We start from the raw sequence: 14739 nt of genomic DNA on the forward strand, positions 1-14739 counted from the left end.
AAAAGGTTGAATTAATCCAGAACTCATCAATTATATATTTGGATAAATAAAATAAGATATACCCATATCCTATGGATATAATAGAATATTATTTGGCCATAGAAAGGAATGAAGTACTGACATAAGCTACAAGACAGACAAACCTTAACCACATTAATGCTAAATAAAAAATGCCAGTGATGAAAGACCACATATTGTATTATCCATTTATATGAAGTGTCCAGAATATAAAATCTTAAAGGACAGAAAATAGGCTAGTGGTTGCTTAGGGCTGGAAAGGATGGGAGGTGATAGCTGAACCATATGTTTTCTCAACTGAGATGATAAAAATATTCTAATATTGATTGTACTGATGGTTTCAAATTTGTAAATAAAAATAATTGTACATTTTAAGTGAATCAATTTTATAGCATGTGAATTATGTCTCAAGAGAGCGGTTTAAAAAAAAAAAAAGACAAATGGCCCATGATTGCAGATGGTTAGCTCTTTGTAGCTTGTTTCCTGAATATAGGAATCTGGGAGACCATTTTGGACTACCTTTGTCCCTTTTAATTCAAACTGCCAGCATTTTCATTAATACGAGTCTCTTAAAAATTTTATAGATTTACACTGTTGGTGAGAATGCAAACTAGTACAGTCACTCTGGAAAACAGCATGGAGGTGCCTCAAAGAGTTAAAAATAGAGCTACCCTATGATCCAGCAATTGCACTATTAAGTATTTACCCAAAGATACAAACACAGTGATCTGAAGGGGCACCTGCACCCTAATATTTATAGCTGCTATGTTCACAATAGCGAAATGACAGAAAGAGCTCAGACATCCATTGACAGATGAATGGATAAAGAAAATTAAAAACCGAAATCTTACAAGTTGCAATGATGAGGATAGAAAGAGAGGGTATTACACTAAGTGAAATAAGTCAATCAGAGAAAGACAATTGTTATATGATTTCACTGATATGTGGAGTTTAAGACAAAAGCAGAGGATGATTGGGGAAGGGAGGGAAAAATAAAATAAGATGAAATCAGAGAGGGAGGCAAACCATAAGAAACTCTAAAAACTCTAAGAAACAGAATTGCTGGAGGGAAGTGGGTGGGGGGATGGGGTGGGGTAGCCAGGTGATGGGCATTAAAAAGGACATGTGATGTAATGAGCACTGGGTGTTCTATGCAACTGATGGAAAACTGAACTCTACCTCTGAAACTAATGATACACTATATGCTAACTGAGTACATTTAAATAAAGTAAAATTTAAAAAATTTTGTGCTTTTTTATGAAGTTGAAGAGAGGTTCATTCCATGACACAAAAGCTGCATCCTTAATTTTTTTTGAGTCAGATCTTCTCATTCTGACTGCCTAAAAGGATGCAGAGGGTCAACCCTTTTACCTTCCTGTAAGCATCTACTACACACCACCTTCAGTACTTCAGAGAGATCTTAACAAATGTTTTACAGTTACCCTTTGCAATACAACAAACCAAACCAACATCCAGTGAATTAAAACAGTCATGATTTTTAATACATCTGGTCATTTTGTGAGCCAGTTTGGAGATTTCCATGTTGATTCTGCCTGGTTTGTGTTCGTGTTGTTTCAGCTAGAGATTTAGCAGGACTGGAAGGTGCAAAATGACCTCACTTACATGTTTGGCCTTTGGTTCTGGATTTTGGTTGAGATTCTTCAATCTTCCTTTACATGGCCTCTCATCTGCCAGTAGGCTAGTTCAGCTGCCTTCCCTGGCATTCTCAGGGAAGTTCGCTGAGAGAAAAGTAGAAGACATGAGGCCTATTAAAGCTTAACCCCTGAAGTTACTTATGTCATTTCCACCATATTCCATTGGGCAAAGCAAGTTACAGCCAAGCCTAAATTCGAGAGGATGGAGAAACAGACTCCACGGCCAAACGAGGGGGAAGGCAAAGTGACACTGTGGTATAGTGTCTTACTGAGAAAGAGGAGGGATTAGGGACGTGAAACAACCTGCCAGAGTCCTTGCAAGGATTTTGGACTTTATCCTTTGGTGGCTGGGGCATCTCTGAAATGTATTAATAGGAGGGAATTATATGATCAGTTTGTGTTTTAAAATGATGACTCTGAAGGGAGTGTGAAGATGGACAGACGAGAGAAAGACAGAAGCTAGGCAAAATGTATTTAGAAAAACAATGAAATCATCCATTTAGAGATGATAAGGGCTTGAACACAGAGATTGGAGGAGATAGCTTATGGACTTTAAAACCTGATTCAGTGTTAGGCAAGTGTCAAGATTTTATATAGCGTAGCAACTCACTATACCATGAATATATGTATATATGATAAATCATATATAACATTTCTAATAATAAATATATATGTGACGTAAACTATGTCAAGTGAAAGCAAGGGAATAATGAGCGTAGAGTTTGAGATGATGACTATCTTAGATGAGGGATGTAAGCTACTACAAAAGCTTTGGATTTGTGATGGATAGTAGGCTCCTACATGCCTGCTTTATTGCTAACGGAGGGAGAAAGGGAAATAGATACCTGTAGACCCACGATGGAACCACAGCTGAAACAAGGATTGTTCTTTAGAGATCTGATCCACGAATGAAAGCGAGAATGCTGATCTGCCTTGTGAATCTCAGTAAGATGGATTAGCAGGTATGATGCAGCATTTCCCAAACTCCCTTGCTCCAGAATCATTTGTCCACAGACGAAATACGGAAGGTGCCATGGCACTTATCATTTCGCAGATGAGGAAATCGAATTTGTGAGATATAAAACAAACTTGCTCTTTTTTGTCATTCTGAATTTAATTCCTCTGTTTTCTTTCTCTTTCCTTTTCTCTTTTACTTTCTTTTTCTTTTAGTGACCTGTTACATTTTTATTAGCTAACACCCACTCAGTAACATTTCATGAGGACTAAATACTTCAAAAAGCCCTGTGAATACCATAAAAGAATAAAAACCATATTCTAGTCTCCAGAGATGTGCTATTATAATGGCTATAAGCCATCTTTGGGTTTAAGCACTTGAAATGTGGATAGTGTAACCAAGGAACTAAATTTCTAATTGCATTTAATTTTAATTAATTTTGTTTAAAAGTTAAAATATTTTCCCATTAAACATAACTCTTAGTTCAGTAGGATTATATTTTACTTAAAGTCTTGAAAATTTAGCATCTAAATTGAGATGTGCTGTAAGCATAAGATACACACTGAATTTGAAATATGGTTAGACAAACAGATTCTATTTTATTTTTTTATTATACTATGTTAGTCACCATACTGTACATCATTAGTTTTTGATGTAGTCTTCCATAATTCACTGGGAAAAACAGGTTTTAGAAACAAAAAAGATCCATTCTGTTTTGGACACATGGAAAAGGGGCCTTATTATAAAGAAAGATTTAAAATATTTCATTAATAATCTTTTATGTTTATTGCCTGAGAAAATAATAATTTTTATATAAATCAGGGTGAATAAAATATATTTTATATTTTAATATATTTTATTATTATATATTATTATTAATATTTTAATATATTTAATACAATATTAAAATTCCATGTTATTCTTATCTGCTTCTGTTTGACAGCACTGACCTAGTAATTTTTTATTTCTTAGGCACAAACTTTGAAACACTGTACTTGCCATGTGCCCTCATGAACATCAAAAGAGAAAAATATCCTTCTTTGGCTTTCTGAGTTTTATATCGTTAGCTGTCAGTGGCTCTCTGTAATGCGGGTGGTCAAAGCTTGGGGTCTGCGAGGGCATCTAGTGTAGGAAGTGATCACTGTTTCTTTGTGGCAGTAACCTCTAAACAGACAGTACTCATGACTGATGAGAGGCCTCTGTTTGACTTCTCTACTTAATCAATCTTGGCAACAGTTTATTGCTTGCTTGACTAAAACATGGCAGAGATTATTGCTTTAAAGATCCTTTGTCAGCTCTTTGCAGGGCAGAGAATTCTCAGGGCCACACAAATTACCTTTGTATATGCCAATGATGAAAAAGGCAGGCGTGATGGGGTAGGAAGAATGAAACTGAGAAATGTTAGAGCTCAAAAGCGCCCCAAGCCCTCTTGCAGTAGAGTCAGGGTGTCACTCAGAGGACTGAATCAGTATTTAGAGTCTGGATTTGACCCTTTCAGAGAGGAGATGCATAGGAGTAGCAGAAGAGGCGTTCCGGAAAGGTGTGTGTGTACAACTACACAGACATACATAATTTAAAAATTTTTACCCTTCCAAATAAAGATCCACACAATAAATATCTGATTTCTTCATTTAACAAACATTTACCCAAGCGTGACACAAGCCGATGGTTTGGTTGTAGATGGAAGAAAAATAGAGGAATCAAGAGTAGATGTTGGGTTTCTACCCTGAACAACTGGGCTGTGCCATATTCTGAGATGCAGAAAGTTCAGATCCAAGGTTGAGGACATAGGAATGAAGGGAGCCTCTATGTGCATGTAGATTATACAAAAATCTCTTGGGTGGTATTCTGGCTTTACTTCCATTTGGTTTTAAGTCTTCTCCAGATGACTCTCTAATGCAGCCAGGGTTGAGAACACTGGGACCTCATGGGATCCAGAAACAGACTTCAGAAGCAGAAAAGAGCCATTTCATTTCAAACACGAAAAAAAAAGAAATGACACTGTCCTGAACTGAGTCAGATTCAAGGATCAGAATCCTTGCTTCAGCTCTTTAATCTTACAGAAGTGCTGCCCAGTTAGCCTCAGTTTGCTCACCTGTAAAATGAAAGGGTTGGAGAGGAGGAGCAATCTCTTAGGCAGCTGTTCCCTAGATGATGGTCTTTGGCAATATACTCTGAGCGGCACAGCGGTTAAAAAACATGGATTTGAACACTGCTATAAGAAATCCCCAATTCTGTGATGATCCTGGACATGTTCTCCACCTCTCTTATGATTGATTTCTTTGGCTGAAAAAAATGGATCTCAATCCCTAAAGCCCCAAGTTGTTACAAAGGCTAAACAAATTGATACCTGTTGAGTACTTAGTACAATGATTCTCACTTGAGGGTTGGTTGGTAAAAGTAGCTTATTATTATTATGCCCTTTTATGCTCTTCTTACTTATCTTGCCTCATTTTGTTGATTTTATACATTTGGCTCATTTCTCTATAGATTCATAAGGACATATTCTCCCCCTCCCCCAGCCAATGCTTAAACTAAAACATGAGATTACAAAAACCTCCACAATGAGCCTGTTGACTAAACCTGGCAGGGTGGTTCATACTTGTAGTCTTTCTTATGGTTTTTGGCTGGGGTGGTGTCCTCTGAAGGCTCAGCTGGGCTCGATGTCTAAGACGACCCCCTCATCTGACTGGTAGGTGGTGCTGGCTATTAACTAAGACCTCCACTGTGTTGTCAACACGAGCACCTCAGGCTTTTTCACGTGGCATGGGTTTCTCATAGTATAGGGGCTGGGTTCTAAGAAGGAACATCCACACAAGCAACTGTGACATACCAGGTGGTAATTGCAAGTCTCTGCAAAGGTGATGCCTAGAATGGCAGGTCACATTGTTTTGTGACCAAAGGAGTCCTAGCACAGCCTGGAGTTAAGGGGCTGGATGAATAGACTCTACTTCTTGGTGGGGAAATGACACTTATATTCAGGAGGAAACAAATGATAGTGGGCGGCCCTCTCAGAGAGAAGCTATCTCAATAATTACACCAGGAGAAGAGAGAGAGCCCAGAGGTTGTTTTTTTTTTTTTTTTTTTTTTTCTTAAGATTATGTTTATGGACCCCCTGGGTGGCTCAGTGGGTTAAGCTTCTGCCTTTGGCTCAGATCATGCATGGTCTCAGGGTCCTGGGATTGAGCACTGCATCGGGCTTTCTGCTCGGCGGGGAGCCTGCTTCCCCCTTTCTCTGTGCCTGCCTCTCTGTCTCTTTGTGATCTCTCTCTGTCAAATAAATAAATAAAATCTTAAAAAATAAAATAAAGATTTTATTTATTTATTTGACAGAGAGAAAGAGAGATCACAAGTAGGCAGAGAAGCAGGCAGAGGCGGGGAAGGGGAAGCAGGCTCCCTGCCAAGCAGAGAGCCAGATGCGGGTGCAGGGCTCCATCCCAGGACCCTGGGATAATGACCTGAGCCCCTGAGCTGAAGGCAGAGGCTTAACCCATTGGGCCCCCAGGTGCCCCCCAGGGTTGTTCTAAGGATTGTCATCCAACCCCAGTCTCTATCTGTAACATAGGGTAATACTAATATAACTCCAATTGGCTTATAATGAGGATTAAACAAAATAGTTCAGTTCATTGGCACACAGTGAATAAGTGAGGGGTCCAGCTGTTAGATAGCCCCGGGCTGATCACACTATTCTCCATTTCCATGGCCATAAACCCGGATTAGGCCCTTTGTCACCTTTCATGTGGTAGCATCGTTTTTGGACCAGGCTTGCTGTTTCCATGTTCAGTTCTCGTCCACCTGCCTGTCCTTCAGATACTTCGTAGTTCATTTTCACGAAGCATCCTTCGCTCACCCTCCTCTGCTCTGATACCTTCAGCAGGCCCTCACATTGTCAGCCAAGTCCAAACTAGCTTGTGCCCAGACATTGGCCCTGTAGAGCAATAGTTGCTGGGAATGGACGTTTCCTTTCTCCCTGCCTGGAAGGCTCTTTCCTAAGTCCTGTATGTCAAACCTCCCATTCCCCAAGGTTTATCTGACAGTGTTCTCTCCTTCATCTGTATCCGCATGTCATCTGTGCCTGCCATAAAGCTCTGGGGCCTTTCTCACTCACTTTATGATTATAAGAATATGTGGGTGTTTCAAGGGCTGGAGGGAGGGAAGGAGGAAACAGATCGAAGTAGAATGTTTTTGAAATAGCTGGTTTTTTTTTTGTTTCCAGCTCTGTCATCATTTGGTTCTCTTTAAGTAAGCTAGGCTGTTCATCGAGGGCCTTCACTAAAGGATTTGGCAGCCGAAAGATGGTTTTGAGATTCAAAAATCCTTTTTTTTTTTTTTTTTTTTTTTTTTTTTTTTGATCAATAGAAATAACTCAAGGCATACACTGGAAAATATGAAGAGAGGAAGAGAGGAACAAGGCTTCCATCTATGACATGAGAAAATAATTTCCCCCAGGCTTTGTCGAGACGAAAGGGACACAGACAATGAGCAAAGGCAGAGGGAACTGTGTGGCCCCAGATGAGAGTACCAAAACTGAAAGAAAGGGCTGTATAGGAGGGGTAGAATCAGCATTTCAGGAAGGCTCAGTTTTGCCCAAGGGAGCACCATCCTTGTCCCATCTGAGGGACTACACATATGATGCTGGTCTAGTGTCCAAAGCACAGCCAGAACTGCCTATGGACAGATACGATGTCTGCCTTACCCTTTGGTTGGTCCTTGACTGACTTACCCAATGGAACAACCACTTCACTGTCCTTGAGTTCTCCTACATGCACGAGAGAGGATGAGCCTGGTCATTGATGAATGGAGGGTATATGGGAAAACATATGTCTGGAACTCTGCTTTGGTGTGTATGAGCTGATTTAACCTGAGAACTGGGCTGAGGCAGGGATCAATCTTAGCACTGCACCATTACTGTCATGAATAATAATGCATAAAGAATTATGGAATGAAAGCCTATTGCTGAAGGCACCATGGCATTATTTAGATTCTACACAAAAGATTTGTCTCTCTTCTCCCATCCATTTATTTATACAGTCCTTTATTTATGTTCATATATATTTATTTTATGCTTTGGTTTATAAGTCAATATTACTTTATGCATTCTTTTTACTCTAACTGTTTTAGCTTTGGCTATGAAGAGTTCCTTCAGTTCACTCCTGTGTCCCTTTGATATACGCCCATGGTTTTTTTGAGCAATTCCTTACTTTTTGGCACAAGATTCTTCATGCTTATCATGCATTCTTCCTGTTCCAATCATAGAATAAGCCATTTCCCTCAGGAGACCTGGTCTCTTTTATTGGAGAATAGCATTAGAAACCAAGATCTGGGAATGAAATGTCTTTGTCTTTTCATTTAGGAAGGGAAATTCTCTCCAGAAGGCTCTTATTTCCATCTCAACACTGGGCTAAGAAAATAAAGTATTAGTCCCTTCGTCTTCCATGATAGAGGAGAGTATAGTCAGGAATGGATGTTAAGTAAACTAACCTACAAGATTTGCCACTATGTGAGAGCCAACTGCTGCACATCCAGATTTACAAACCAGATTGTAATAAACACCCACTGGTTTACTTGGAAATGTGGCATACTCCACTGTTGCAAAACTTTATGTTCCTGTTTCAGCCTTAAGTGCAGACTAATACTCAACATAATATAAATGTATTGGGTTTCAGCCACTTATAATAATAATGATGGTGACAGTAACCAATGTTGGTGAAGTGCTTGGATAAGCTATGGATTATAGTAAGTATTTTGCATGTATTATTGGATTTGGTCCTCAAAAAAAAATCCCTAGGCACAATTATCATCCTCAGAGGAGGCAGCTGAGGCTTAGGAACATTAGTGACTTGTCAGAGCTAACAACTAACACGGTGGATCCAAAATTCAAAGCTGAGCAGCCTTGAACAAGACTTTAGCCTCATTTCCCTGTGACTGCCTTGGCCATTTATAAGGGAAGACATTGCATTTGGGGATATGGCACCTGCAGAATCTCTTGAAAGATGCATTGCCAGGTATTCACATAGAGCACATAAAAGCTGTTACATGCTCTGCAGAGCATGTGATATCCATATGCTTAGATCTATCATGCCACAAGTGATTTCGCCCAATCAGAACTCAGCCAGACTCTGCTCCTGTGGGAGTCACACACCTAGAATAGTTGGTTTATGAAAGATATGAGAGCTCAGATGACATGGCAATTTATAAGCAACGTAAACTGGTTGAAAAAACAAGGCACCATTCATTTAGTGACTTCTAAGATGAGGTATTTATGCCTACCACAAAATTGTCTGCAAGTGACAAGAAATATGACAAAAGCAAGATATTTGAGTTAGGCTGTGCAGAAAACAAAACAAGTAGAGGAAGAGGAAAACAAGTTATTTGATGTGTGGCTTTCAGTTAGGACTTCTCCCACCTTGGTAGAGCCACCCCTGAATTTCTATCCTCAGTTTCAGCCTTAATTGAAACCAAAATCCGTGGGGCACCCACATCATGCATGTCTTGGCGGTCTGTCATTAATTAAGTGGTAATGCACTGGTATAAATGAATACACTCCTGATTTAACAGAGTTAGAATCCTGGCCTGACCATGTGTGTCACTTTGGGCAAGATTTGTAACCTCTCCAAACCTCAGTTTTCCTATCTATAAAATGGAGACATTTTACTGTTTTATGAGAGATAATAATTTTTAAATGTTTTTCAAACATTAGTTCTTACATATTAGTTTTAATATAAATTTTATTAATAGAATAGATGGATTATTTCTGTATAGTTAATTTGTAATAAAAATTTATTATAAATTAACGTTCTGGGTAACATGGTACTTTTTAAGTGAATCTTCTCCTGTCAGAATATGCCAAGCATGACTTATTTAGCCTTTAGTTGAAGATGCCATCATCATCATGGATATCATGAATCTTCAGTTTTAGATATGCTGTTCAGTCACTCCTGACTCTCCTTGGCAGGACCCCTGGTTACCATTGTAATTTTGTCTATTTCTTCTGTTTACTCACACCCAGTGCTACAAGGCTTCTAAGCTGTTTGTGTGTGTCTCCTCTCTGTACCCAAGCCTGTTTCATCTCCACAAGACTTTATGCAAACTCTCCTCTGTGCTTCAAATATTCCACCTTCTGTCCTTTCTTCTTCTTCTTCTTCTTTTTAAAAGATTTTATTTATTTATTTGACAGACAGAGATCACAAGCAGGCAGAGAGGCAGGCAGAGAGATAGGGGGAAGCAAGCTCCCCGCTGAGCTTAGAGCCGGATGTGCGGCTTAATCCCAGGACCCTGAGATCATGACCTGAGCTGAAGGCAGAGGTTTTAAACCACTGGCCCTCCTATAACCCAGGCACCCCGTCCTTTATACTTCTGATCAAGCTTTGTATTTATTGTTCAAGGCTCATCTCAGATATCACCTTTTCTAATCTTTGCACTGACATTCAGAGTTAGATATCTCTCTCCTGTGCTCTTGTGGAAGTCTGAACATACCCATATGGTGGCATTTATCACAAGTATCATAGTTCTTTGCTTATTTTTTTTATGCATATCTTCACTGGATTCTGACCTCCATAAACTATTTTTTGCCTTAAACTTTGGATATTCCAGACCCATAAAAAACAATTTAATAGTCTCTTTATACATACTTAAATGAATAAATGGACATAAAAACACACTGGGATTTTCCAACACTGGGTGCAATCAATTGATAGCAGTAACATAATTTTTGTGCATCATTTGGACTGATTTTGCTACTTCTTAGACACTTATTGAATGCCCCACTACACGCAAGACACTGGTTCAATCTGGAGGACAAAGGGGAAAACAAAACAAAACAAAACAAAACAATGTTGTAATCTTTTCCATGATAGGAAGCCTCTACCTCTTTCCTCTTGATTCGTAGTTCCTCTCCAAGAAAGAAAAAATTGTTCCTTCAGGCAGAGTCTATAATTTGTCTGCCTTTTTTCCATCCCAAGACTTAAACTAAGGAGGGAACCAGAAGGTCCCTCCTAAGACTCAAAGTTGATATATATACTTTAGCCTAATTTTTACCAGAGCTTTGCTCTAGGAATTACACGGTGCTATGCCACTAAATAAAGTACAGCTTTGTTTTCTATGTGACCATGGCTCCTTATATATAGCTCTCCAAGAAATTGGTTTTGGTCAGAGTGGAGATTTTGGGGGTTGGTGAGGGGTGGGGAATGGGGAGATAAATAAGGCAGCAGGATTTAGGCTTTTCTGGGTTTCCAGCCATACCATCAAAACACTACTGAAATTCATTTCCCCATAATAGAAAAGACACATGAACCAATATAATCTTATCCTTGCCCTCTAAAAATTACAATTTAATGACCTTATGAAATTTATGTGAATGAGGAGAGCTGGTATATTAGTTTCCTAGGTTTGCTGTAGTAAGTTCCATAGCCCAGATAGCTTTAACAACAGAAATGTATGCCCTTGCAGTTAAGGAGGAAAGAATTCTGGGATCAAGACACTGAAAGGCTTGGTTCCTTCTAGGGGTAGTGACGGACAGTCTATTCCACGCCTTTCTCCTAATTTCTGGTTGCCTGCCATTCGTGGCATTCCTCTGTTGTAGATCCAACATCCTGGTCTTCATTTGGGTGTTGCATGACATTTCTCCCTATGTGTCTGTGTCTTTCTGTATTCTCTCCTCTTATAAGAACACCAGTCATTAGATTGAGGGTTCACTCTAAACTCAGGCTGATTTAATTTGGGGATTAATTACATCTTGGAAAGATCCTATTCCTTTGTTTGTTTGCTTGCTTTAGTTTCAAATTCTTACTTACACTCCAGTTAATTAACAATATGCAGTATTCATCCCAACAAGTGCCCTCTTAATACTCATCACCCAGTTAACCCATCCCCCCACCCATCTCCCTTCCAGGAATCCCCAATTTGTTCTCTATAGTTAAGAGTCTGTTTTATGGTTTGCCCTTTTCTCTTTTCCCCACTATGTTCATCTGTTTCATTTCTTACATTCCACATATGAGTGAAATCATGATGTTTGTCTTTCTCTGACTAACTTATTTCACTTAGTATAATAACTCTAGACCCATCCATATCATTGCAAATGGCAAGATTTAGTTCTTTTTTTATGGCTGAGTAATATTGAATTCTATACATAAACCACATTTTCTTTAACCATTCCTCAGTCAATGGATATTTGGGTATTGTTGATAATGCTGCTATAAACATTGGGGTGCACGTATCCTTCTGAACCAGTATTTTTGTATTTGAGTAAATACCTACTAGTGAAATTACTAGATTATAGGGTAGTTCTATCTTTAACTTTTTGAGGAAACTCCATACTGTTTTTCAGAGTAGCTGTGCCAGTTTGGATTCCTACCAACAGTGCATGAAGGTTCACCTTTCTTAGCATCCTCGCCAACACCTGTTGTTTCCTGTGTTGTTAATTTCAGCCATCCTGACATGTGCAAGGTGATATCTCATTGTACTTTTGATTTGTATTTCACTGATGATGTGTGATGTTGAGCATCTTTTCATGTGTCTGTTAACCATCTCTATAAAGACCCTATTTCAAATAAGGTCATGCTGTGAAGTTCTTGGTGAACACAAACTTCTGGGGGATACTCATCAACTCATCACAGCTGTCCTAAGATAAATGGTAAAAAATAGTGTTACAAGCATGCTGTATGTGAAAGAGACATTGATCTGGGAATCAGTAGATGTACCAAAACAAGCTGTGCAATTGAGTAATTCAATTAACCTCTCACTCTCTAGATTTTGGTAACCTTATCAGTAAACTAAGATATTTAAACCGGGTTCTCAAGTTTGAGGGGATCTACAGACTGATGCAGGTTATCATATGATAATCCTTGCCTGTCTCCACATTGACTGTCCCTAAGATCCCTTATTATATCTTATTTTCTGTAACCTGTTATTTAGATTCCTAATAGGACCCTCAAGTCTAATGCCTCCTCATTAAGTTTCTTATATTCTATCACTAGGGAAGCCATGCAACAGAGTCTAATCATAGTACACTTTTGAGTGTACTATGAAAACTTACATGGGATAATAGACAAAGACTGGAACCGTCCCAGGCAAACAACGTCAGTGTATCAATCTCTATCAAAATGGTTCTCAGACTCTTCACTCCAACTGACTTGTAAATTACTGTGTCTAATGATAACTTAGATCATGAATAGTAAGATCCATGCCCATGACCAAAATTACTAATTAACCATAGAGCTTTTGGGGGTGATGTTAAATCTATAATTAACTTCAGAATCCTTCTCAAGGGTGTTCCAGGTAAGCACTATCAAAGCATAAGACTTGACAAACAACATGGAAACTCTTTTCTACATTGGACTATGAGAATTACTAGTTTTTCTCTATGTAAATGTGTTACTTACTAAGCATGAAACCTTGATTTTTAAGAGTGAAATTCTAATAATTAAGATCCCATGCGTTCAATGGCATAATATGTTGGGAGGGAGTAGCCAACTAGATACTTTGCAAAATATATTTTTAAAAAGATGAGCTAAAGAAAAATATCTTCTATGTAGAGAAAGAACGATACAACTGCTCTACTTCTATGTTTTTTATTTGAATTTTTGATTTAAGGAAAGAATTAAAAAAACAATAATAATTTAGTTTCTTTCTACACCTGTTGGATTAGAACTGAATGTGATAGTGGCCCTCATGAGATAAAACTGATTTTGTGTTGACTGTTTGCTGGGAAGGGAGGAGATGATCATCAAGTCCTCAACCCATTTACTCCATTTACAGAAGTGGTGTTGGAGTGGCAACTGGAAAGACATGCTCCTGAGAAAGAAGCCTTGTAAGCCGGTCTAATTGCCTTTTAACCTACTAATACTAGACCTCCTGTCAATCAAACAGTGGCTTCTGCTAGCAGCAGAATCCTTATCTAAGAAATGCTTTTAGTAGAATATGTCTGCTTGTCTAGGTTTGTGTAAGAGCTTGGATAAACTAGGTGACTCTCTAAGTATAAAATGGAGAAGCTTTGAAAGTTAGTGAGGTGATTGCATGTTTTACTTAGAAACTATATCAGTTAACCTGGGCCATAGCTCATCTGATGTAGATAGGAAGGGCCTGGGGAGCAACACTGGGGTCCTGGGCTGCTTCTTGCTTCGCCTGTGTTTTATGATGACCTATATTTTTGAAGACATTAGTAAGGCCTAGTAGTGGATAAAATATTTTATTCTTGAGTCTCATTAGACAATCTGAACTTTTGGGTTGTCTCGGCTTTCTATTATGGGCAATACATATTCTCCTTTAAGTTTAAGTTTTTGACAGAATATTTCTAAATAGGGGAATTCTTGCAGAAATCAGAGACTGTAGCTGGCTTCATTGTTGTTTCTCTTCTGATGACAGATCAAGGATCAACCTGGAACAGACCAAGAGATACACGTGGTTTCAACTGCCCAATCTGTTGAGGGCAAAAGCAAATGGTGGAATAACTATCAAAGTTTGTTGGTGATTTTTGTGGATTCTTGAGCATATAGAGAACATTTATTCAATTTATTTAAGATGGAAATATAAAATACACCACAGTTTCCTGCTCTTACACCAGGTACAAAATGAAAAAAAAAAGAGGCATAAATAAATCCATAAACATGATGTTCACAGAAGAGTCATAGCAGGCACCAGAAACTGTGAGAAAACCCTGAAAGACATAAAACAGCCAACATAGAATTGAAAACAGAAACTACCATGAAAACCACCATAGGAGGTCTGATAACAAAATCAAGGTTGGCAGCTAAAAGCTTGCACACCTGGGAGTGACCTAGACTCAGGTTAAGTAGCAACTCTGTGGCCCTCAACAAATAGATGCTTTGGTTTTGCCCATAGAAATAGCTTGGTACTTGACCAAACAGCCATGTCATTTCACCTGGATGTCTGCCTCCAGGTGCAAGCAGAGAGTTTGGGAGCTTGTGTCACAGAGAAAGCACCCCGAATGACTGGTTACTCCAGAAAAGAATAGAGGGCAGTCACTCTCGGACACCTTGTGTTCTCTGTGAAGACAGCCTCAGAACCACGTCCTGTGGTTACCTCCAAGTCCACACTGCAGAGAGATGCATCAGAAAGTTGGCTGGAAACCTCATATACAAAAATTAACATATA

Source organism: Mustela putorius, unplaced genomic scaffold (assembly GCF_011764305.1).
Source record: "Mustela putorius furo isolate JIRA1106 unplaced genomic scaffold, ASM1176430v1.1 tig00000228_pilon_pilon_pilon, whole genome shotgun sequence".
In the NCBI taxonomy this organism is placed as follows: domain Eukaryota; kingdom Metazoa; phylum Chordata; class Mammalia; order Carnivora; family Mustelidae; genus Mustela; species Mustela putorius.